General features: G+C 33.8%; 1 protein-coding gene across 3 annotated transcripts in view; it reads right to left on the bottom strand.

The window, feature by feature from the left end:
- Nucleotides 1-18,102, bottom strand: part of LOC116344106 (rho GTPase-activating protein conundrum-like) — a 43,456-nt gene extending 25,354 nt beyond the window's left edge. For all 3 annotated transcript variants that reach the window (XM_031772526.1, XM_031772520.1, XM_031772534.1), the window contains exon 1: nucleotides 17,343-18,102. The gene's annotated coding sequence lies outside the window, so the exon portion shown is untranslated. The remainder of the gene's footprint in view (nucleotides 1-17,342) is intronic.
- Between the last annotated feature and the right edge of the window lie 5,346 nt (nucleotides 18,103-23,448).

Genomic DNA, 23,448 nt, shown 5'->3' with positions numbered 1-23,448 from the left:
AATGCCTTAAAGGAACCTGTGCCGTGCAATTTTTATTTTCTGCCTCATTTCGTACACAAATGTTATGCAGTTTCAACCAGAATGACATGTGTGTGTACTTGTGAATGCAAAATGGATTTAAAGCCACTTATTTGAATTCGTTATAAATTCAATAAATTTTTTTGAATTGAAATGATATTTATCGATTGCGTGAATTGAAAATAATTCGCTTCGTTGGAATTAGTTTTGTGCATGTGTTTGTATGTTTTTATTAAAAAAAAAAAATTCTTTGTGCTGGAAAGTGGGCGCACCACGCACATTTGCACATTTTTTTGAGTACTCAAAATACGGTGCTTATTTACTCTTTTGACATGTTTCGTTTTAAAAATAAATCCTTTATTTGCATTGGCACGTACTTCTTTCGGACGCTCATGTTTACTGTCCAATTCTGTTTGGATTACGAATATTTAAAAAAAAATACACAACAACACAAATGACGTCAAAGTATTTCGCGTACACTGCCAAATCATAATCTACAACGTTCTCGATACTAGCATTTTGGAGCAACAAATTCTAACGTCATACTAATATGAATAGTTTATCTTTGTTTATTTTTCATGTTTTCCTGTATAATATTTATTCAGTTTAGTCAAAACTGAATAAAATATTTGCATTTTTTGTCGTAAGCGATGAAGAGGCTGGCCGTTAAATGTTTGCCGCTTTGTCGCACTCACCAAAACTATATAAATCAGAATTGAAGAGACTAAAATTGAATTTTCTCTCTCTCTCTCTCTCTCTCTCTCTCTCTGTATATTTAATTCGAATTCAGACGCCAAAAACCTGAAATTAACCGTCAAAAACGTTAACAAAGAAGATTGAGAGAACGTTTCATGTGAACAATGAATGAGAGAGAATGAACGAGACGCAAGATATTTTATGTATCGGCAATTCAAAGTGATTTTAATCCGACAATTTTGAACCATGATTTTATCCATTTTATAAATTCTGAATGGCGGATTTCGGCTTCATTCGAATCGAAGTAAACAAAATATTTTTTTTAGTTCGTTCTTCACAACTCACGAAAATGCTGTGAATTTTGTTTTGTTTTGTTGGTGTGTGTGTGTAATCATACTTTTTTTTCTTCACTCATTTTGTCAAGTGTGTCCATGAAAATCTTAGCCGTATGTATTTTTTTTGTTCGTCAAAAATGATGATAATTATATGATGTTTAGCGAGCAGCTGAAAATGTTGTGGTACATCACATTGCATCCATGTGCATAGGGTATTCACTCGTCAAAATGATAATTGACTGATGCATTACAGGACAATGTACTCCTTGTGCAATCAAACTTGATGGCGAATAATGTAATATCCACAACGAAATGAACCGAAGCTCAAAGAATAAGTTGGAATTGTCAAGAGGTCCGATAATTTATTTATTATGGTTTCAGAATCGATTATTATCAAGTCATGAACGGCTTTGACGTATTACACTTTTTTTTATTCGTTCGTTTTTCATCGGACAGTTTTCATGTTCAGTCTTTCTTTGGCTAGTTAGTTGTTGTCACTTCTTGTTTATCCTGAAATGCCTATTATTATTAAATACATAGTGTTTTTTTTTCATTCGTTCGTTTTCATCAAAGAGATGGACAAAACAGACAGCGCAGCGCGTAGTTGGAAGATAGCTAACTTTTAATTTTTTTTTTGTTTTTTTTTTTTGTTGTTGTTGGTTGAAATAAGATGAGAACGAATATTTTCTAGATGGAATCGAGCGAGAAATTCCGTCGGTGAAAATGATAGTGACTTAACGATGAATGCAATAAATCTTTGAACTTTGCTTCAGTTCCATTTATCATAATGAGAGCGCATTCATTGCACTTTATCAAATGCTTTTTATCGTGCCACATCAGCGGTATTGGTGGGCAATAATTCGCAGCACCCAAAGGAGTCTTCTGCCTTCATCCACCTCTGATTTCAGATACATGAAATATGTCGTTCACTCTCGGCGCACTTCAGCCCAATGGAAGTCTAAATGCAAGACTTGTTTCGGTGTGCATTTTTCCTCTTGCCATCGTTTTTTTTTAGAAAAAAATCGTTAATTCTTCTACTTCAATGCAATCGAATAACTAAACCACTAACACGATGAATTATATATAAAAACACACTTGAAAACATGGTTTGTTATACCAACTAGCACTAACGATGTTTTTCTGGTCATTGCAAAAAGAGCACACTTTACCATAAATTTACTAATTTATATTCATTTTTCATTGTTGTTGCTGCCGCTGCTTCTGCTGCTTCGTATACATTTTCCAATTGTACATAAACGAACGACTAAGCAAAACTAAATATAGCGCTTATGCCTCTGGGCAAATATATTTTTTTTTCGCTCTATTAAAACGTTCAAGGCGAATAATTTTCAAACAGATGCATGGGAAGTTCTATGCGATAATTGCAACAAGTTGCAAATAAAACGATTTCAATTTTCATATCAAAAGTAAGACGAACGACTGAATGACTTTAAAATGTCATCAAGTTGGAACGGTGACAACCAAATTCGTTTCTCTGAATGATGTGCAAACAATGAGCCGTGCATTTTTTTTTCTTTGCCTTTGGTTTTGTTTTTTGAATATACGTGTGAGAAACAAGACTACGAAAGTAAGAAAAAAAAAAGCTGTTCCGAGCTACTAATTTTGGATTGATATTCACTGTTTGCACTCTCAGTGTGTGATGGGTTTTTAATCTACACTTTAAATAGAAAGACTTGATAACAAATGGAAAATAAAATTGAATTAAAATCAATCAACAGTGGCGTCATTCTAGCTCTTGGCTTAATTTCGCTTTTTTTATACATGCATATGTTATTTGTTTTGTAGCTGCCATCAGTAGAAATCACGATTTTCTTTTTTTTACAACTGATATCGATGTTGATATTTATTTCCAAAAATCAACGCTTTCAACTTTGGATTGAGTTTGTGTGTGTGTTAAACACAGCTTACCATCACTTGAATCAAAAAGTTTTCTGTTGAATAGAATGAAAGATAAAAAACGTGTTGCCAAATGTGAATGAATGGTAAACCTGTTTTTCTAGATATTCAAAGTATGGCAACAAGTGTCGTTTCCATTTTGGTTCTTTCGATATGTCGATTTGAAATTGGTGATATTTCTTGTGTTGATATTTCTATTTTTGTTGTGTGTGTATGAATTTTTTTTCTCCTATGTATCAGATAATTATGGAAAATTCAGCATTTTACCATTAGCTAAAGCCTTATTTGGACGAATCTCAGGACAAGCAAATCTCTATTCACTCACAATGGATTTCGTCAGGTTTTTTTTATCTCTTTCTCTCTCTCTATTTAATTCAGCTAACAAAATCAATGATGTTTGCTTATATGTAAATTCACACTTAACTGAGACATCAGCGTTTTTAATGTGGTCATGTTGTTGTTCCCAATACTATTGCCAGCAAAAAAAAAGTCGAAACAATTTCTGCTGAACATGCAACGAATTTATGTGTTTTTGGTGTCTTTTTTTTCTCATTCAAATTTGTTTTGCGAAATGCATTTTATGGAACACAAAAACATTGTATCGACTGTAATACACTCAGTATTAACAAAGTCGATTCGTTTTTATCACGGAATTGCTAATGAATGCCTGAATTGGATTGAAATGAAAATAAAAACTTGATGCCTACCATAAATGAATTCATTAGATCCTTTTTGAGTAAATGGCAAACAAATATGAAAACATAAGACATGCATCCTTTCAATTGCCGTATAATCATTTTGTCGAAATAAATTTCAATTAAGGCATGTTCTAAGTCATTGATGTGTATGTGACATGATGCATTCTACATATTCAATGGCGTCTCTTCACTTGTTTGTTTATTGAAGCGCAAGTTATTTTCTCTAGTTCGATGCGCGATCTATATAATGCGGATATATTGCATTAACAACATTACGGTGTGGCCAACAGAAATAATTGAAAGTACATGTGAGAGAAGATCCGAAGCGAATAAAGAAAGATTGAGCATTTAACCATTTTCATGTGCACTGAAGAGATCAATAAATATCAATGGGATGAACTGATATGAATAAATGATGCCACACACGCGCACAATGCCTAAAATGGATGGAATGGGCTGGAATAGAGCGAAATGCAATAAACCATAAGAGTTATCGTGTCGTGTCGTTCGATCTTTTTATTATGTGCTGCGCTGTAGTTTCTTTGTGGTTCTTTGTTTTATTTCGTTATTATTCGTAAGAAGTAGAGAACAGCCGATCGATTTTATAGAACAAATAGCAATGATGTGCTCTCTGAACTCCAATTTGAGGTCTTTAAATGGTAGTAAACATAATTGAGAGATATAAGTACGATAATCAGGCGACTTTGACTTTTGTTCGAAGAAGCCAACCAACTAATTCAAGTATCATCACTCTTCGATGGGATGTGCATCGGCTCAAAAGCATTCCAACATTGTTGATTTTATGAATTTAATTGCATATGACGTTGTACATTGATTGCTTGATGTGCCGCATCAAAAGAAAATTAAACAACAACAACAACAAAATTTGTTTGAATTTACAGAATTGATTTTCCATCAACCAAAAAGTTTTTCGAATGATGAAGAAAGAGCATGTATTATTTCGATTCACTTATTCTTTCTCTTTTTTTCGCTTGTCATAAATTGGAATATGTGATGCAATTGAGTAATGCAAGTCATGTTCTATCCAAATTGGATTTTTATTTTGCAGCCGCTTACAGTCGAACGTAACAGATCAACATCTAGATTTATATGAAATACAGCACCGATCGATTCCCTTGAGTGAGTGGCCCGAGGTAGGAAAATAGGAATTATTCGTTTATGTTCCTCTTTGTTCTGAATTGACAACAAAGGAGATATTCTTGAAATATATATGGTTGTGATATATGTTATACATATTATATACATAAGGAACGTTGTGAATGAAATCTTTGCTCGAATAATTGTCCAACTGCACTATTCGTGAAGACTGTACTCACAAATACACATGCACATCTACAATTGCATCGAAACGATCATCATGTTAAAGAAGGTGAATTGCCCATTCATATCTGCCAGCTAGCCAGCCATCCACCACAATAATCGAGAGCCGATGTAACGGAAGTGACAATGAAATGCCGTATAAAAGGCGAGAGGAAGAGAGAAACAGATTGAAATTGATAAATAACTCGTTAAACATTTATCGCAATTCAATATACTGGGACAAGAACGCGCACTGTCTGAATTCAATGGAAATGCAACAGGTTTTATGTATTCGGTTGCACGTCGGCCTCACTCTTACGCTCATGTTCAGGCTGCTGCTGTTGTTGTTGTTGTTGTTATTGTTGCTATCGATGTCGTTGCATACAACCATTTCAAGTTATGTTATCAAAGCACAAATAAATCGTTTTGAAAAGTCATAATGACAATGAAAACTTTCGACTGTTCTATGCCACACGGAAATCTTTCATCAATCAAAGTATTACCAATGCGCACGGCTACTTCTCAGTATAGAAAAGTAGATGTCTGCGTGGAAGCGATTGAAAACGATCGAAATGATGTCATCTTTTCATTCGATGAATGACTTCGATGTCATGTGAATATAGTTGGACAAGTGTTAGATATATGCAATACATACATATGTGTACTCTCTCTGTCTCTCCTCTCCTATTATGTGCATGTGTTTGGAGATTTGGCGAAGAACTGAATCGAAATAAAAGTTTGTTTTCAGCCATAATTCATGTATATATTGTGGTAAAGCCGGATTCCATTGCTTGCCAATTCATATGTGTTCAAGCTAAAGTGAAGTGAGGCTGTTTCAATGTTAAAAACCGTTACAAATAATTGTTGGCATACGCCTCTATTTTTATTTCATGCGCATATAATAAATGCTCTTTTTGTTGTTGCCATTAAACTGAAACTTGAACGGGGAAAGAAAACGTCGTGTATGCTCACCAACACTTACCATCGTACCAAGATTAATGAAGAATTAATATTATCGCTTGGCAGTATTTGGTTCCAAATTGTGTATTTCACTTTTTGCCTTCTTATTTTTTTGACCTATGTGCTCCTCTTCTTCATCATTTATAACATTATATCGATGATTATTTTCGTTGTTGCACATCGATTTGATTCGATTAAATGTGTTTGATATAAAAGAGCTGAATAAATTGTATGTATGTGTATGATTTTAATTGGATGCCATCATGTAGCATCAGGCACACACTCTGTGAAACAAAGTAAAGATCATCATCATTAATAACTATCATTATTTGTCGTTTACTTCGCCTTGCTGAACATTCTCGTATTATCGCCTTACCGTCAATGTTCAGCAAAAAAAAAAGAAGAAAATATAATAATTCGCCGCGCATTAACATATATACCGCTTAATATTTGCGCAAAAATCGACACATACACTGAAAACTGCATAATCGTAATATCGTTTTCATTTTTGATGTTTGTTATGTCGACTGTCACGATGATGGTGTCGTGTCGCAAATTCTATCTTTTCCTCTTCTTCTTTTTCTTATTCTGTTATCTGGCGTTCATCGTTGGTCACTTGCCCCTCCGTAAAATGTAGCAGTTTAGGTTTGCTGTACGCACACACACACACACAATGCAGGATTCAGATGCAGTTGCAAGTGGACTGTACGATACGGGCAACCACACCCGCCAATTCACATGTTGTGATTTAAATACCAAATTAAAAGTGATAAGATACGTACACTCGGTGTACGGTGTACAATTCCAGAAATGCAACGGGCTGACCTCTAACAACCTTGGAAAACATTTCATCGTCGTCTTTGTTTTTACGATTGCAATTTGTACAAACATTGTATGTCATGTCATTGCTTTCCATTGAGCAGTATTTTCAACCACAGTAGCTACACTTTATGATCTCATTAAACGATTGCAATGTGTGACTTTTGGATTATTAATCATCATTAGCATATTTGGCACACCTGTTAAAAGCTCTCACTATTTATTTTCACACTCACGCTCTCTCATTCACTCTCTTTCCATTTTGTTTCACTTTATTTCAATTTAAATATCAAATAAAACTGTACTCAATGCAATATTGTGCAAATGAGCATGACATGTATACGTGGAAATGATCATAAAATTAATTTAAAAAGCCAACGAAGAATTTACGCCGGATGGAGGTAAACAGCATTCATATAAAATCATCAAAAGATGCACCGAATAGTTCAACAACAAAATGCTTACAAATGTCGTGACGCGGTTAACATGATGGCATAATTCAAAGCAATTGCATTCATGAATCGACTTTTCGATATGTTTTGCTCGTTCATCTTTTTTCATATATATATATTTCTCTGTCTCTCTGTTGTCGCCACAATATTCGTTCTTCGGGCATGGATTTCATGCATTAAAAGTGCATAATCATCACGTGCCTTTTATATTTATAGTTTTTTTTCTCTTTCTTATATGGGTTATGGGTTTTTTGTTACGTGCAAATATGTTAGATAGCAACTTCAATGCATTTTTTGAGCATTCCAACAACTTAAGTGGTGCGAATCTTATTGCATTGCATCAGTCGATAAATAATGCTAAACCATTCCTTTCAGTGTGTCACGAGTATATCGATATAGAAAAAAAAAGATTGAACGAACGAACAAACGAAATACACATAAGCACACAAAACGGTTTCATTGAATGTGATTGCATGACTAAACTCCGATTTTTTATAGTACTTCTGGACCTTAAAATTGTTTACAGGTGAATATCTGGGTCAGATACATTTTTTCTTCTTCTCGTATTCAATTTAAATGCGTGAATATTGTGGTTGGATGTTTGTAATTGTTCGGTTGGCGACTTATCCGAAAATGCATTTCATTGGCGATTTGCACAGATGATATCATACCAGAAAAATGCGGAACATGAACAATGTTATGTGCTGGTTTTTTCTTTGTCGCTGAGAAAACAAGCACTTTTACTCTTTTGTCGTTGTCATCATCGTTCCGCGGCGATTAGTAAAATCGATGTAAGGTTGTTGTTGTTGTTGTACTTTTTTGCCTCTTATCGATTATAATCGATTACATTCTTTCATTATGATTAATACAATTTTTATGATTTAATGACAAGATAGAATTAAACTTGAAACTAGTTCGTTTAAATATTTTCGCACACGCAATGAAATTCCTGCTAGTTATGCAATTACATGGATCAATCTAATTACAATGGATCTCGGCATGCGAGCTCACTGTAATTAGAGGCAAGATCGATCTAGGCTCTATGTTCTTGAGCTCGTTAGAAACAGCAATATTCCCCATCGACTCTGGTTAATTAATGTTACCGTTACGGTAAACATCGAACTATGTTGCTTTCAATTGAATTCCACAACAATATACACTAATTTACGAGCACTCACTCTCCGGAATAGTGAAAGGACTGAAAATTGCAATGCGCATTCTCTCTTCATCGACCGAATGTTTGCTATTTGAAATGATGTAGAAAAAAATGAATTGAGAAATGTGCAACAGCTCTTGTTTATAAAGGTGGAAAAAAAATAAAGAATAGAAAAAATTAACATTTGTTTTCAACCGAAAGTCTTTACATTGCACATGGCTGTCATTTGCAATAAATGAACGAGCAAAAAAAATAATAATAATATCTCTGTTAAGTTGTAAATTCAGATAGCAAAAAAAGTAAGCTGGAAACGGAAGAGAGAGAGGGGGGAGCAGAAATAATCAATATATTAGCGTAACATTCAAAACTGAATCGGCATGTCATATGCGCATAAAATCAAAAATGCTGTGAAACAAGATCCAACATTCATGCAAGGTATTTGGTTTCGTGGGTGGTCACTCTACTTACAATTAAATATGTAAAAGTTCTTGATGTTCTCTTAATAGCCAACGCAATTCGATTATTGTATTCATTAAATCATTCTCTCGATGATTTATCATTCGGTGTTCTCTTCCATTGATTACGTTGAAATTCTTCCAAGACTACACAGTTTTTGTAAATTGTTGGTTGCTATACAATAACTACATTGAATGCGAATCCATTGAAAAAGGAGACAAACCAACGGTTTTCCTTCAGCAAAATGATTATTTGCTGAAATGCTTTGGACTTTTTATTTTATTATTATTCGAGATTTCTCATGATGATTCTTTGCGATTTTCAACACGATTGCCATTTTTAGATTTAACCATCCAGGCAATGCATACCGTACGCAGTCAATTTCCAAACACACTTGTTTTGCCTCTGTCTGTATATAAAGGTGTAATACACGAAATATCGCGAGAAACAGATTAAATTGCTAGATTGTTAGTGAATACTTGAATATCACATATTCAATAGCAATTCAGGTTTTGGCGCACGTTCACGCTCACGATACGACAGATTGTGTTAAGTCGTTTTGTCATATTCCAAATGGATTTAATAGAATTAGCGCGCATACAATTCTTTTAATGCGGAATCTCCCTTTTGCTCTCTCTCTCTCTCTCTCTCTCTCTCTCTCACTTTGTCTCTCGCGTGGGCAATTTAATGATTAATTGCGTATGACAGAACTTGTATGAAAAGGTAGACGAGTTAAGGAAAGAGAGGTAGAGACAGAGAGCAAGCGAATTCGCTGTGAAATCAGAAAACAAATAGAACCTAAGTCGATTATTAAATTGTCAAAATCGACTGATTTGTGTTAAACCGCACACTTGCGCGCGCATTCTCTTTTTTTGGCAGGTAGATTTTTTTAAGTCATTCGGCCATGCATCCATACATAAAAGTGTTTCTATACACACAGAGCAACACACAGTACACACATAAGCTGTCTGGAAAAGTTGTCGCGGTTTGCCTCAATTCAGTGAGCTCAATGATCGCGGCATTTAATATACTCGAGAATGTATGCTTTCAAGCGCTGAATATAGACTTGGTGAAATAAAATCCGTTATAATTTGGCTGTTATTTCGCCGTTCTATCATTTCCGCGTGCGCGCATACACACTCTTTTTATATTTGGCTTTTAAATTATTCCTAAGAAGTGTTTTGGTTCTGACATTTTATTCTCTTTCTCCGTTGTTTGTATATTTCTCTTTAGCCCATTGTTTGTCGATTTCGCTTATTCTTTGTGCATTTGTAATGAGATACTTAAACGGGACAGATCCATAATCTAATCTAAATCATTATGCAAAGTTTGTTAATGTTGTATTTTCCAAAAAAATAAAGTATAATAATAATAAAAATGGTCAACACAAGCCGTTACTATCAATGGCATCGGATGAAATAATAGCTCATCGTGGAACGGAAACAAATCACATTGAAGAACTATATTACGAATTGCAGAGAGACAACAAAACTACCGTCACTGTTTCTTTCACATGCGAGAACATCGTCGAACTTAATCGGTCCAATAATTTTATTAAGAGCTTGAATTTCTAAACACCTCAATTTGCTTGTTACATATATTAACCTGCACATCACATAATCATATATAAAATGGATGGTTTGACGTTGATTTGAATACAATTTGGTGAACATGCTTTGCGTTGCGCTATTTAAAATATAGTGTCTGTGTCGCATCAGACGCGGCATTTATGTATGGCAATTGTTGACTTTTTTATGTCATGGAACAACTCAAATGTATTCCATATGTGTTAACCGAGCTGTACAGTGTGTACATCGTCAACAATATTCACATGATGCAAGATTATGTACAGTATGTAATTGCCATATTAGTGCCTAGCACAAACACAGCAGCCCCATCATTGTTGTTTGTTTTGTTCTGCATTGAATAACCAACAATCTCACAACCTTCTGATTCCTCTATTTCTTTCTTTCTTTCTCTCGTACTCTCTTTCCCTCTCCGTCATTATCTCTCTCGTCTAATTTCTTTTTCTTTACTCAAATGGAGATATAAAATGAATTTCCACTTTGTGGCAGAAAAATGGAAACAGTTCTTCCCATTTGCCGCATAATTCCAATGTTTTAAATCTGAGAATATAAACATATGAAGTATGATAGTTGTCTGGGAAAATGAGAACGTAACCGATAAATCAATGACACCAGGAAGAACAACGTTTAATGTTTTTGTTCTTAATACAATGAAAAAAAAAAAAAAAAAAACATTGTTGCCAATTACATTGAAGTCGTCAAAATTAAACAAGAAAATGAAATCGAAGCAATTTGTACATTCCATTCAATTAATAAAAGATTTCCTTACTTCCGATAAATAATTGTAGAAAATATCGCATACTAAAAAAGTGCATGTGCGTCAAAACCATTCAATGTAGTCATTTGTGATGGTCAAACGCCGTTTTCAAAAATTGATACGCGGTTTTCTACATTTAAAAAAAAAAACGACTCATTAAATTCCAAACTTTTGTGACAAATTTTCAGATGGGATTCTCATCGTCATCATTCAATCACATACCTATTATCGAAGTGAACACATCAGCTTTTTACTTGGAAATCGATAGTAATTTTAATATTCAAATGGCAATTCAATTAACTTAACAATTGTGTGGATTTTGAATTGCACGTTTGTTCTAAAGGAATTTTTCTCAAGAAAGAAGCAAAACGTTGGTGTCTTCTTAATTTAAAATGCAAGACGTTAAAATTATAATAATAAGCGCAACGATGTTGTTTCTTTTATTTGCCGATTTGAAACTACACTAAATGCAATCCAAATGTCGTCTAAGACAAAACGATGAAGAATTATTCAAATTAATCTGTTGTCGCTGTGTATGTGGTGTGACATGGAATATTTAAAAAAAAAAAATGAAATCACCTTGATACGAAGGAGTTAAAATAAACATATTCGTTTGTCAATCCATTAAAAAAAAGCACATACGATACGTATTCCAAAACGATTCCAAGTACAATTCAACTTTACTTGGAATTGTTTTGTTTAGCTGTGTCGTGCCGTATGTTGATTGATTATTCACTCGTGATAGTTGTCGTTGTCATTGGTATTTTGCACAAACGCGTTTCAATAATAATCTTAGTGTATACACAATGTATACAATGCATACAATGTGCGCGCGCCGATTAGTTGATCAACATATTATATTATTTTTTTGCCATATATTTTGAAATAAATTTACTCTGAGTCGATCGTATGCTGTTTTCGTCGTGGTATGTGTGTGTTTGTGAGTCTGTGTTGTTTTCATTATTCTAGTCGAACCGTCAATCTCATTCGCTCTTATTTGTTGGTTTTGTTTTGTGTCTCGTTCATTTCGACATTTCATTCAAATCACAAAATGAGTCTATATAATTATAGCAACAATTTATGCCAAATACGAATTCGTCTTATAAATATTAAAATTGAAATTCCGGATGAAATCGGTGCTTAGGTGTACAAATAGGCATGGTGTTGAACATCATTACCATTCATTGTTTTCAATAGCAACACTGTTGGCATCTCGTTCTATCGTTTCATCTTGTGTGTATGCGTGTATATGTTTGGGGGGAAAAATTATTATTTTATTGAGACGCTTCTTCGGCAATTTGTCTTTTTGTTCAATAGTTGATCATTGACTTCCAAGTTTTTCAGGCTTGGTCTTTGTTTAGCCCATTATTTCAATTTTCATGCGATAATTAACACAAATATCTACATTTTGCGCATTCCATTCGACTCACATGTGTGCTGCATGTAATTTATGGTTTTGCGTTTTTGTTCTGGCCGTTTTGATGATATATCTCTGATTATTTTGCCTTGAATATTTAAAATTATGTATTATTGTGTGCTCTTTCTTGTTGTTGTAATTTTCAAATGTCGATATTAAACCACGCTTCCAACCGTATCACTTCTTCGATGAATTTGCAGCCATACGGCTAAATTAAACATAAATTTTACAACTGCAAAAAAAAAAAAATAAAACGATGATTGTGCGAGTCAAGTGTCTTTTTACGTTCACATCGGTGTGGTTTGTCGTGATGGGCATTTGTGTAAGATGTTATTTCTCGTCGATTCCAGACATCAAAACCGAATAAAGATTTCATTCGTTTGATCAAACAACATCCTATTGTGTTGTCCAATCGTGCTATGGTTTGAATAAACAAATCGAATTCAATCGGATTGACTTTATTTGCTCAAGTAGAACCATTTTAAAAAAAATGTCGATTTGCGCACTTAATTTCATGCACGAATGTGAGGCTCATCGTTAAATCCCAATTTCGATGCGATCGAAGCGACAACGAACACATACCGTAAAACACAAACTACCGGTGTGCCAGTCAAAATGTGTTCCGTCTACTTATCCATCACTCATTTTCCCGCCAGTTATCTTCGAATTCTTTTTGAGTGATAGTTTTTTTTTCTATCTTCTCAAGGATAGGATGCTCAATATTTGAATTATTGTTTATCTTGGATGGAACGCACAAATAGTGATTTGTAAATATATGGTTCTGTGTAAAACGGAATTATTTTTTTTTCGGTTTAAAACGGAAATCACAGCTCAAAAAAAAAGATAGTGTTCGTAGAACAAATAGGATTTTTATAGGAAGTATCTATCCTAATCATCTTTTTTCGGTTATGGACATTCAGGCAAATAGACAATACTAAACAGTTACGTGAGCATAACAAAGCCAAGGAAAATCACAGCCAAATGTTGAAGTAACAAAAAAAAATGGCAAAGAAAGTGGTGTGAACGTGCAAAACAAAGAATGAACCGATGTAAAGAAGACGAAAAATAACAGATATTCCAAATGATGCTGAACGACGCAGTCAATGCACAACATGCGTGAGAACTAGAAAAAAATCCGATGTACCCGTAAGTTCATAGAACAAGAAAAATGGATTCACAAAATTCAAAATTCTACCTGCTGTTTTCATCACTTTTTTTCCCATTTACTCTTTCTCTCAATTTTTAGAACCATTTCTCATTTACTTTGTCCATTTTGTCTGCGTCTAGCACATTGAAATTTTGATTTTTCACTGCTTCAGATACTGTTTTTTCTGTTGCATAGACAGTGGTTATATACGTGTGCGTGTGTTTGAGTGGGAGAGAGGGAAAATACAGAGAGAATGAAAGAGAAGTGAATCTTCCTTTGTAAATGTGCCGTTCGTTTCGTTGCTTACTTGGCCGAATTACGTTTGCTTCGAATATTCAGAGAATTCTTAAAAATTAATTTTCAGTGTGTGTGCATTGACCGAAAATCGATTAACCAATTGTTCGTCAGTGCACGTGAATTTCTAGCTTCTACTAATTTACCCCGTACTTCTTCACACTCCTCAGCCTCCTTTTTGTTCAATAACAACCACAAATAATACATTTCGAAAATATTTCACTTTTTCGTTTTCCTTTTACCGCATAAAACGCGTATAATTTATTTCAATGTTATTAATGCGTCTTTTTTGTATTTAATCTTTAAAAAATGACTCGTATTTTTTTACGTTTGTTCTTGAAAGCTCCTTTTTTACATCGCACAACCACTTTAACATAAAAATCTTCATCATCATTGACGACGACGATGATGATGATGAAGAGAGATGAAATGAACAAAAAAAAAACTACAGTAGATAAAGAACGCTTGAAATGTTTGGCCAGAGAACTAAGAATCAACAAATCAGCATCGAATTGATATAAATGAATTTTTTTGTTTTGTTCCATCTTTTTCTGTTTCCAATTGTTGTCGGTGTATTCATACACACCGAATGATATTCGAGCAAAGATAGCGGCTCTAATGAAAACATTCACAGCAGTTAAATGAGTTTTTGAGTGTAATATTCCGTCAAGCGTTCGTGTTTTTTTATCACTCTTTAATTATTGTAATATTTCAACTTAATTAATGAACTTGATGGATTTTCTCATATCAATAGCAAAAATCTTATGAGCTCATCGAAAATTGAACGATTGAAATGTTTCTGTAACTATACGGGCATACATTTAATGCACGAAACGATGAAAACAGCATACAATTGAATTGCGACCACATTTTGATCTAAAAATGAACCGCTTTTTGTTTTGTTTCACTTTGGTGTCTGGTTAATAGAATTGTTTATTGCTTGATGGTTTCAATTCAAAAATTTGGTGAAACTACGATCGCAAATCATTTTGACGTCTGAGGAAAGTCGTTACCCAAACGATTTTGCTTGGTGTATTTTTTTTCTCTGTTCATGGTATACCCGATGACATACTAAATAGATGGGGAATCGATCACAACGTTGCACGTATTAACCAATGTGAAAGAGAAAAAAAAACACTTGCTAGAGAAAACCAAACGGTTCAATACGAAACACTTTTAAATGTGAATTGGAATAGGAAGAAGAAAAAAAAAACGGTGACTCTCGCGTTCATTCATTTATCGCACGTCTCGTATTTCTACATTTGCCTAAATGTGCTAAGCCATGGAATATAGTATATAGTCTGCCAATTCCATACACACACACACATGATATGAGGATAGAGAGGAAAAAAAGACACTGACTGACGTGCTTCGCATACTAGCCAATCTGCACCGCTGAACGTTCTCTTTTATTGATTGTTATTAATTATGATATATCCATATGCACTCGACGAACACAGTCCGCAACTATACAATTGTGAATCGTATTACTTATACGTATGTATTATATGGTGTGGTTTTGTGGTTTGTTGTTGGGTCATTTTGAATCTCTGTTGATTGAATGATGTATTTTCCTAATCGATTACTTTGAAAATCTCGGCTTACTGCTATATTTATTCGGCTTGATTTTTTGCTGGTAACATTCCAAAATGGTTAAACTCAATTATTTCGCACTCAATGTATGTGAATCAATATTTTTGTAAAAATTGAGTTAGCAGGTGAATATGGTTTTGTTTTTATTTTATTTTATATTGTTTTAATGCAGCAAAAATGTGCACGATGTTGCACATTTAATTAGGTGGCCTGTATAATTCGTGCATCAAAATAATATTCATCGGGTCAATCAGAATATGATGTCTTGTGCACCTTCTTGTTGGTGCGTTGTCGTACATAATGTGCATACGTTTATATAAGCCTTCAAACGAAAAAAAAGAGAGAAAAAACATACACGGTTACAACTTAATGAACGGTGGCGATGAAGCAAGCAAATCAAGTTAATGCTATCATTTGCGTTCTCTTTCTCTCCCTCTCTCGGTCGCATGGAAATCATTATTATTTTCGTATGATTTGTGGCTGTTTGTATGTATGAAATGTATTTGCTATTTGGTGACATACTTGTTGTTGCACTATTAGCATCGAGAAATCAAGGCTTAGAAAATAAAACGAGACTCTCTGCGATTCTATAAAAATTATTGATTCAGTCAATGAATGTGCGGCCGGTTTGGATGGAAGGAGAAAAACGCGACGGAAAGAGAAAATGAAAAAGAGAAAAAAATGATGGCATGAAATATTTATTCATTCTTTAGTTTATCATTTCCATTTAAATGGAAACGTATGCATTTCATATGAAATTGTGGAGAAGAAAAAAAAAACATACAAAGTGAAGTGATATGTGTCGATTAAACGAACGTATTAAACGAACTAATCGCGGCGAGACAGTGACCACCGATTTATAAGCAAAATGCCATCGATATTGTACCCCGTTTTAATAGATTTGCATTCATTGCAGAAATGTCGCTGATTGAAAACATACCAAATAATTTTGATGCAGTATGCAGAGAGAGGAAGAGAGAGAGCGACTGAGAAAAAGCGACAAAATAAAAATGGCATGGTCGGGTAATAGAGTGTCACGACAAGCATTTACCATTAAACCAATCGGTTTGAAATAGCAATATAATAGTCACCACTAAGTAGTAAAAATAAAGAAAACACGAAAATCAACCGAATATAGAAGAAAAAACCGCTTTCACAATTTATTATTTTGATTTCTTGTATCTTCTGTAGTGTTGTGTATGTACACCGTGTGTTGTATGTGTGGTTGTCTGTTTCATTTATTCATATAATACATCCATTTCGGTTACTCTCTCCGTAGATTGTCACAATTGTCTAGTGCGTTCCTGCTCTTCGGTTTGTTTGGCATTTCTTGTTGGTGATAGTATCGGTTTTTGTTTTGGTTGGTGCTGTTTTTGATTTATACGATGTCGTTTTCGTTGTTATTGCTATTATTGTTGTCTTGTGTTTTTCATATGGCCCGACAACAGAGACGAAAAAAAAATAAAGAGTGTATTCAACGGAAAAACAAAAATTGTTGTTGATTTCTATAAAACTTCAAGTCTTCAACACTTTGTAATGATCGCAAATCGGCATGAAAGTCACATGTTTGCTAAAATCACATTTCTCTAAAATACCTATTCGACTGACTAGTTGTAGGTGATTTAATATTTGTGTATTGTGCGTGCTTGTTTGTATTTTGACTTATGTATCCAGTTGTCAAGTGCTTTCTCAAAGTAAAAAAAAAATGCAAAAATATTTACCTTTGTGGAAACAAGTGCAACGCGATGTTGTTGTGGATTTCAGGTTTATTTATGTTTTTTTTGCTCTCCCAAAAAAAACTAATAGTTGGACGTTGCTTTTGGATATAAATTGTATAACGTTTGCCAAAGCCACCCCAAAATATGATTTCGAAGAATTTCAATTCGTTTTAATTCTCAGTCGTTCAAAAATTGTCTTGTGGTTGATATTTAACGTACACTGGACACTTAGAATATCGCGTAATGAAACACTTGAACTGATAAAATTGCGATCAATGACGTGCGATTGATTGTCAAGTGTCTTTAAGTTAGAAGAATGCCGCACATTAGAAATTATTGATTTCGTTTCTTAATCAAAATGAAGAAAATATAATGTAAACCATGTCTCTTACTTGCTTTCTCACATAACACATTTCACCATATCAAAACGGTAAATTGAAACTTTGGTTTACAAGTTCGATGATTTTCAATTTGCCACTGTATCAACTATCAGCGCAACAGGTTACTCTTTTGATTTCTTTGTATTACAAATATTACTGTATCAAATGTGCGTTACGATTATGTTCAAATTGTTAACATTTATTTCTTCACAATCAATCACTTTTGAATTGTAATTTCGCAGAAAAATGTTGAGTTGATCGAGAAATTAATTGAATTGTCCACTAACAATATTGTATTATATTTTATTGTCGATATCGCAAACCAAGTGAAATAACGAATGAACAAAATAAAATAACACTGTCAGACACGTCCGACTATTCGAAAAGTCATATCTCAACTGAAATGCATAAACATTCAAAATTGAGATTTCTGTATGCGTACACACTCTGAACGATCCCCACGTTCGACGCCGTCGTTGCCGCCACCGCCGCCGCAACAACAATAACAACAACAACAAATACGCTATACATCAATGAGACAACAACTGAAATAGAGATAAAGCGAGCGAGAGCAAGAGTGGCAGAAACAGACAAAATGAAACGGCAACACACTGAATCGAACCGAACTGAACGTCAATGGAATGTCGTACAATGCGGTCGGTCGGTTGGAGCAAAACCGATCGCTACGTCGCTCTTCGCTTCTTTCTTCTTCTTCGTTTACTTCAATGCCTATTGTAAAGTCACATTTATACTTACTTTCTGTATGTGGCATTAGAGAATATGCGCTAGAGTGAAACGATTTTTTGGTTTGTTTTTAAACATTTTAAAGATCACATCGTACTTAAAATAGTGATTTGATATCATTCCTTCATTGGCCATATATATTTGTCCTTTCCTCGAGTCCATTTTAAAGATGTATTCACTTGGTGTTTGTGTATAACGGAGAAGAAAAATTGGTAAATCAAAATGCGAACCACTCTAAAACGTGCACGTACTTAAACGTGCTGGTGTCTTACGAGTATGTTTTGCGTGTATGTGTGTGTATCGTGCTACGTTGGACATGTGTGTGGATTTAGCGATTTAGTTTGTCTTACGAAAACGCATGCAAACTGCAAAATACCTGTTGTTGCTGATTGCATGCAACATATATCGTACTTACTTAACAAGATGCCGATGTGAACAAATGATGCATAAACTCAAACTTGCGCTCATTTGAAATCCATGCGAAAAGAATCCGGTGAAGCGTTTCGATTGATTTCGCTTTATAGTTATATTTCATAGTTTTATAGTATGTTTCTCTTTTTTTTCGCATTCTTTTTTTCTATTTTGTCTCTTTGCATTGCATTTTAATTTATGTATATGAAAATCAGTGCATTGGTTATGTTGCAATACATCGCAGCAATTCGATTAATGTGTGAAAATGTTCAAAAGAGAGATGAGCACGATAGCAACCATACAAACGGGAGAGTTGAGAAAGAAAAAAAATCAAACATGATACACGGACAATGCATACATATTAATACTCGCTTTGTTTTTTATATTAATGAATACAAAAGTGTCAAGACAAATGTGATGGAACCGCATGCCAAACGAAAAATAAATCGATGTCAATTTGTTTACAATAAACGATAGATTTGTAAGAAGTTACTTCGATCAATCTCCATAAAAATTTATACGAGCTCGAATCAAATGAATCATAATACACTATTGTGGTGTACAAATGCGCAATTTCAATCGCCGTATTTTTCCGATGAGAAATTCAATTGATATCGAAACGTTGCAATTCAATTAATTAAAAAAAAAATATAAGGGAAGATGAAGAGAGAAAAAAAATCGTGTGCGCGCAAGATGATTTTCTCATCATTCCATATCAGCAGTGTAACATAAACGTAAATTGATTAAAACTGTCAACGGCGGTCGCATGCAATGCATTTAAAATAGACACTTGTATGCATTTTTACGAAACAGAACAATATGAATGAGAATTGACGTAGCAAATTACTTTTGTTCATTCATCGTTATGTGAGAAGAGCAATCAAACTGAGCGAATCGCTGAAAGTGCGATTACTGCAATTCTCTCTTGCTGCATGATTACAGAAAATAAAATTTAACGAAAAAAAGAGAGAAATAAAACAAGAATCGTCACTCAAGTGAATAAGAAACGACAAAATCATTTTTTTAAAAATGAACAACTTGACTTATTCAGTCATTCCAAGGTATTCCACTGCGATTATTATTATTATTAATGATAACTGCACCAAACACTTACTATATATTTTTCACCTTGATGCTATTCTCCATCGTCCAATATATACCTGACTTTTTCCACATGCAGCAGCTCACACATTATCCATCTCGGTACGGTTTTAATTCACTGCGCAAATCAAAAATTCTTCTCTGCAGATTAAGTAACTTTACGGCGAAAAAAAAAATAAAAATAAATAAATAACATATTTGTGTACGTATTTGGAAGTTGACATAGCTCAACAACTAATTCAGTATGTAGTTCGATTCAAAAGACTTGAAACAATTACTTCCATTTAACATACACATCTTAGCCAGAAAATAAAACGTGAAGGAGAGTGGCACTGTGGTAAAAACGAATTCATACACAAAATGGTTAGAATTGTGAGTTTGAGTTGTGTGTTTGTTGCATTTAAATCGATCATACTTATACAATTGACTAAAAAAAAATACACAATGTATAATTTTTCTCTTTTTTTGTTGTTCACATTCATTTCATGCAATCGAATTTTTCCTTGAGTGAGAATACTTTTTTTCGTTTGTTTTTTTTTTTTCTTTTTTTCAAAACTAAAATTCCACATCATTTATATCGAAAAATCAATCAAAGTCAGAATGTTTGTGTGAACAGACATTTGGAAAATTCGGAACAATCGTTCATCATAATCATGGGTGATTTCCAACTTTTCGTAAATACAATGTGCTTAGTTTTGCATAAACACTTTTTCTGAACCGACTAATTACTTCACGATTTAGTTCGCACAATTAATTTGCATCATTTACATTTCCTTCATTATGCTCAATCATTCAAATGACACTTTGAATTATTACGCCGCTGAAACTAAACGAATTGAACATGAATTCAATACCGAAAGGTTTGATCACAGGTTGATTGAGTTTGAAGACCGTAGATGAATCACATTTCATAGTTTTATCCCACGTTTGTGTATGCCAGCAATCAGACCACTCTAAATTCACGTTAAACGTTGAAATTCCAACGGTTCTTCTGTTGATCAAAAAAAAAAAAAGAGACACGGTGTCTTTTTTTATTGATAAATGAAAAACGAAAATACGATACCGCTGCATCATACGTGAACGCACATTTTCTCATCATGACGACGAGCTCTCTCGCGAATGGCAAAAAAACCAGTTTAAATTTCGTAATCAATATCTTTGTTTTGCGAATCGGTCGCGCGCTCATGCATCGCTTCAATATTGACTTGATGCAAAAAAAAAAAAAAACGATGAACAAAAAAACACACATATATATCGGGCAATCTTGGAAAACCAAATCGACGTGCATTCGTAAGTGTTTAAAAAAAAAATAAAGGTTTGAGTGCCAAACCAACGAAGAAACCTGATTCCATTGATCGCATGGTTCTATTTCTTGCCCATTTTCGTCTCAGTTATGCACCGATTATGAAATAAACTACCGGATAATTGTAATAGGCCCAATGGGATGAAATGAAAACGTCTCTATACCATTGCACTTACACAAAAATGTACTTCTCTCATGTCAAAATAAACTTGTTATCTGTCTGAAGTTTTATGGAAATAAAATGCTTTTCTACTTGCATATAAATGCAATAAAGTTCTTCCGCAATGGTATACGCATTGCAAGCTAAACAAATCATTACGTTTTTTATGATCGCATAAAAAATGGTGATTTTAACACAAGCAACAATGACAATCGATCGATCGATGGAAGTGATGAAATCGATCATCAAATCTCTTTATCGTTTTGTGCCCGCACATTGTGGTTTCAAATCATGTAACTGTTTTATTTCGTCGTCTGATAGATGTTTCAACTCAAATCATATTCACAGTATTTTGTGCTGCACAAGGTTATTTGCCCGCACACACACAGGCCAATATTACACCTTACAATCGCATCGATTTAAAAAAAAAAATTGTTTATTTTCCTTTGCCACATGCTCTTGCCGCTCTGTGCACATTTCAGTTAAATTATATCGTCTGAAGGTCAGAACAATTTGTTTTTCGAACCACAATTCATTATTTAATATGTAATAATCTTGTACGTGTAATTTTTTGATTGTCTTCACAGTATGTTAAGCGAAAAGTCAATTTGAATATTATTTTATCCATTTTGATTGTTGTAATTTTTAATGTGGCACTTTTTTTTAATATATTGCACGCTACCAAATGGGCAACTTTTGGCGAAACCAAATGATTTTTTCGTTTAAATTCATATACGCTATTCAAATTTCAAGACCAACAAATTCGGTGAGTCGATACGGTAAATTTGGCGTCAAAACATTAAAGTGGTCATGACAAACAAACAAAAAAGAAAATATATCGGTTTTCCTTTCATACATTTTTGTTTCTTAATTCTTTGCTTGCGGGGAATTTATTTGACAACGAAAAAATGTTCTACTTTTTTATGTTGATCATTTCATGCGACAAAAAAGAAACAAATTAAAGAAATCAACACGAAATGTCAATCAAGATATATAAAAAAAAACTTTTACCAAACTACTATACGATCGTTCGACTGAATGAATGGAGTGGAATAGAAGTGCATCTTGGCCGCTCAGATAGTTTCTAATACGAGAAAGTTCGACCACCATAAATAATATTGGAAGTTTGATTTGAATTATTAATTTCATTTCATTTTTTTTCTTCTGTACATTTGAATTTTAAAACTGTGGTCTTTATGTCTTGATATAATTAGCATTATTTTGGCGCCTTAAATCTGTTTGATTCGCGAAATTTCTCTCTTTCCATCTCTCTACATCAATATTCTGTTGTAGTGTGTTATTCTTCGCCATTTTTCTTACCGGAGCTTCTTAATTTACTGATTTCTTTCATGGTGTCACCATCGCGCGCGCAAAAATCACAACATTTAAAGAAACGTTATGCCGTGAATAAAGTTATAAATAGAGATTTTATGCCAGAACTGTTTTTATTTCATTTGCTTATCGAAAACTTACTCGGTTTTTGGACGATAAAAATGATTGATAAATTGACGATTTGGCTAAAATGCTCGGCTGACTTCGAAGATGAAACTGATACATTGCGTGAAAATTATCAAATCCAAAAATGTATTTACAATGTAATTCAATACGCTTTTCTTTTATTTAATTTTCTTTTATTTGAAATGTTATCTTTTGATTATCTGCTGTCACTTCATCAAAATTAGAGAGAAAACAAATGCTGCATCGAAAAAAAAATTCAACAGACGAAAAAGTAAAAAAAAAAAACTGTGTAGAACCAAATTCAAGACCTCACTCACGTCGAATGTATCGTTTGTCAACCGTGACGTGCAACATCAATGATTTTGGTCTGTTGTTTTTTCTACGTTTTTTTTTTGTTGGCTTTGAGATTATTTTTGGCCAAATGGAGAAATACGGACCAAAAAACAAAAACAAGAACGAAAGGCCGTATAAACGATGGAAGTGGTAATGTGATATCCGATTGAGTGCGTTATACATACGAAAAGGTAAAGTTTACGCATTGTCCAAAAGAAC

Source organism: Contarinia nasturtii, unplaced genomic scaffold (genome assembly GCF_009176525.2).
Source record: "Contarinia nasturtii isolate CC-2019 unplaced genomic scaffold, AAFC_CNas_1.1 Cnas_scaffold_129, whole genome shotgun sequence".
NCBI lineage: Eukaryota > Metazoa > Arthropoda > Insecta > Diptera > Cecidomyiidae > Contarinia > Contarinia nasturtii.
Note: the sequence above shows the minus strand (reverse complement) of the source record. Positions and strands in the feature narration are given on the sequence as shown.